This window comes from Mus caroli, chromosome 9, assembly GCF_900094665.2.
Source record: "Mus caroli chromosome 9, CAROLI_EIJ_v1.1, whole genome shotgun sequence".
NCBI classification, from domain to species: domain Eukaryota; kingdom Metazoa; phylum Chordata; class Mammalia; order Rodentia; family Muridae; genus Mus; species Mus caroli.
This window is the reverse complement of record NC_034578.1, coordinates 99,818,087-99,822,023: the sequence shown is the minus strand read 5'-3', so window position 1 is coordinate 99,822,023 and position 3,937 is coordinate 99,818,087. Positions and strand designations below refer to the sequence as shown.

The 3,937-nt window shown below is 45.0% G+C and overlaps 1 non-coding gene across 1 annotated transcript; it reads right to left on the bottom strand.

Moving 5' to 3' along the window:
- Positions 1–1,147: 1,147 nt before the first annotated feature.
- On the bottom strand, positions 1,148–1,219 carry Trnac-gca. Its single transcript has one exon. It is a non-coding gene; the product is annotated as a tRNA-Cys (tRNA).
- Positions 1,220–3,937: the final 2,718 nt, after the last annotated feature.

The following is a 3,937-nucleotide window of genomic DNA, read 5'->3' as shown; positions in this document are numbered from 1 at the left end:
TGGCTGTCCTGGAACTCACTCTGTAGACCAGGCTGGCCTTGAACTCAGAAATCTGCCTGTCTCTGCCTCCCAAGTGCTGGGATTAAAGGTGTGCGCCACCACCACCCAGCAACATTATTCTTGACTCTACTTCATAACTGTAATTTTGCTACTATTATGAACCATAATGTAAATATGTGTTTTCCAGCAGTCTTTGGGGACCCCTGTGAAAGGGTCCCTCAACCCTCTGGGGCCATGACCCACAGGTTGAGAACTGCTGGTGTGGGAAGTATACAGTTCCTTAACCTCGGGCCGGTTAGGATTTCACCCCAACAGTGCTCTGTGCATAGCCATGGCTATCCCCTTCAGTACCCCACCTCTCTCTCATGTCCTCTGTGTGTGTGTGTGTTTGTGTGTGTGTGTGTCTGTGTGTGTCTGCCTGTCTGTCTATCTGTCTGTCTGTATGTCTCTCATTTACTAGGTTGGAGCCTCACACAACCTCACACACACTCTGTCACTAACCTACATTCTCTGGATTTCTTTTGGGGCTTCTCTCAGGGCACAGTCACTAAATTTCTTGAATTTCCTTGAGGCCACAATGTGGTAAAGATCAGGGGACCTTGTAAACCTCCCATGAAAGGATTTTATCACAGAGTGGTTTGGCTTGGTTTGGTTTGGTTTGGTTTGGTTTGGTTTGGTTTGGTTCTTGGGATAGGGAATCATCGCATAGCCCAGACTGACCTCAAACTGATCATAAAGCCAAAGCTGGTCTAGAACTCCTGATCTTCCCATAGCCACTTCCCAAGGGCTGAGATTATGGCTGTGTGTGCCCGACACAGAGTTTTCCATCAGAATGAAGTGGTATCGTGAGGTCACTGAAGGCATGCTCTGAGTTCAAATCCTGACTTGCCCTTTGCAGCTTCTGACTTTTACACATTACTGATCAATTATGAGTCTCAATCTCCATGAAAGAAATTCACAAAGTATTCACACTGGCAAAACTGCTGGAAGAAATGCAGGAGACAGTAAAAGTAAAGAGAGCCTAGCTTGGTACTCACAATGTCCAAAGAACTCAAGGGGGATTGTTACGATTTAGTCAGCCATGAACCACAGAGCATAATAAAATCCAAACTCAATGCCCACTCTAAAGCAAAAACCAAGAATGTACAGGGGGCACCTGGATTTGAACCAGGGACCTCTTGATCTGCAGTCAAATGCTCTACCCCTGAGCTATACCCCCAGTGAGATGGATTTGTTTTTATAGTGTATCTGTCTCTCCGCATTCTGGTTCTTAAAGCCTCCAGTGACTCAGGGGAGCTATAATTAGGAGTGCTGCCTGGAAGAAGTCTGGGCATTAGAAGTTCTAAAGGAGATGTATAATGAAACAAGACAGGGATCTGAAGGACTAAGTTCACAGGGCCAAGAAAATCTCCTTTCAACTGTCCAGCATTCAACACTCCGTTTCTGCCTATTGTGTAAAGCAAACCTCACTTCCAAGGAAAAATCACCGGTTTCGACACAACTGAGAACATTGATATAAGTATTAGTAATTGGATTTCTATCATGACCGTCTCAGATCCTGTTTACATGAATCCTCATTGCTCTCCACGGCGTCACAGAGCACAGCTCCAAGTTGGCACTTGAGAGATAATTGCAGCATTAAATTGACTCGGGGAGGGGTGTCCCAATAACGATTGGTGTGAGACAGCTGTCCGGAGCCATAACTCTAAGTTGATTTCTGTCCGATGAAAACAGATGGTCCGTGGCACTCTTATATAACATAAATATTAGGTTATATAAAACATAGCTCACCTGAAACTTGCAATATTGTCTACTCCAGAAGGTCATTTGATTTAAGAAACAGAAATGGATGCTGGAGGCTCACAAGCAGCTAACTACATTATGGACCCCAGTCCCAACGTCAAAGCGTCTTCTTAACTTCACAAATGTGCCCACGATTCCAGCAGCCTGTGCTTCATGACCTCGTAAACATCTTCTCTTCCCCTAGTAACACGCACAGGAGCATCCTATGGAAATCTGATGCACACACCTATTGGAAGTATTCCTCCTGACAGTTTCCCAGACCATACACACTATTTAGGTCTTTCTAAGGATCTTAGTCTTTGGGAGTGGTCGGTCAATCAGCATGAAGGCTGTGGTGATCAGGATCTTGGCAGTGGGGAGAGATACCATCCTGTTCTTGAATGGCCTGCCTCACACTGGAAACGAGTGCATTAGTTACTTTAGACCATTGTGACAAAATGGACCAGGTGACAAACACAGCTTAAAGGAAGAGAGATGTATCTTCTCTGATGATTTTAGAGACGTTTGGTCTGTAATGGAAGGCAAGGCGTGACAGAGTGAAAGTCTGAAAGTCTGTGGTAGAGGCAGTGTGTGCTGAAGGCTATTCACAAGGTGATTCGAGACGGTTATTCTGTTTTTATTTTTTTTTAAGATTTATTTGTTCATTTTCTGCATATGAGTACACTGTAGCTGTCTTCAGACACACCAGAAGAGGGCATCAGATCCCATTACAGATGGTTGTGAGCCACCATGTGGTTGCTGGGAATTGAACTCAGGACCTTTGGAAGAGCAGTCAGTGCTCTTAACCGCTGAGCCATCTCTCCAACCCGAGAAGTTTATTCTACTCCGTTTTTGTTCTACCTGCCAATATTCTATAAGCCTCCCTTAACTTTGTAAGACTTTCATGCAAACCTTTGGATCTCCCCAACCTGATAAACCTTTGTTTACACAAAGCTCCAGCTGCATCCTCAGAAACTGAGGACACTGGACAGTAACCCCTTCCTCTTTTCCTTTCTGTCGTTTTCATCAATTCTTTTTTAACTCGTCCACTGTGAAAGACTGTGAGGTCAGACCCCTTCCAGTGAGGAAAAGACACAATCACTATAGACATTAAAATAAACCCCAAGTGAAAATCCTGTCTCTGTATGTTTGATAGCCGGGTCCTGGTTAGGGTGTAGACTTTCTTGTTAAAAAAAAAAAAAAAAAAAGGAATTGCCTTGCTGAGCAGCTCTTTGCTTGGGTGTGCCCTGGTGCAAGGCCAAGACTACTATTGGCTTGTTTCTAATGATGCCAGGCTAGAAAACACAGGATGCATTTGAACAAAAGGCGGGGCCCCACCAGTTAGGGAATACATGTTCAAATCACAAAGCTGTGAAGAGCCAAGGTGCTTGGTGCATGCTTCATTGACCCCTCCATCTTTTCTCGAGGTAGGTATCAATAGGAACTGAGATGTTAGCAGTGACAGGGAACCATGTGCTTCACACTCAACAGCCCCCAGATCTGGAAGGGATTTAAAAATCATCCCAGTCACTTCTTTTATAAAGTACAGAGTGAGAAATGACAAACGGCCTTGCTTAAGATCACTGGTGCACTTGAAAGAAAATAAAACTTGAGACCTGTGATTCATGTAATGTATGTCAAATAGCCCAAAGAGTTGTTTGTGAGCTTTGAAACCTGGGGCTGAGAACATGGCAGAACAGGCCAGGACATGCCCGGACATTCCTGAGGCTGCTTGGCCATAAAGATAAAGAGAGATAAAGAGAATGACATGCCGACTGGCCCGGCACCTCCCTACCTCCCGCCCTTCTGACCTAAGTTAAAGGTTAACAGGCTGCTGATGTTTAAATGGACCAATCATGTGAAACCGTGCCAATTCCTCCCCCAGCCCCAGCTCCTTTTCTATAAAAACCCCTAGCTTCCAAGCCTCGTGGTCGAAACCACTGTCTCCTTCCTGCGAGAGATACATTTCGACCCAGAGCTCCGCCATTAAACTACCTTGTGTTTTTACATCAAGACGGTATGTTTGTTCATGTGCACATGAATCGGGAGTTGAATGGAGGTTTTGAAAGAACCTAGTGGGGAAACCCCCACTCAATTCCTGATTCGGCGCGAACAGACGGCCAACTTGATGTAAGAACACGAGGTAGTTTAATGA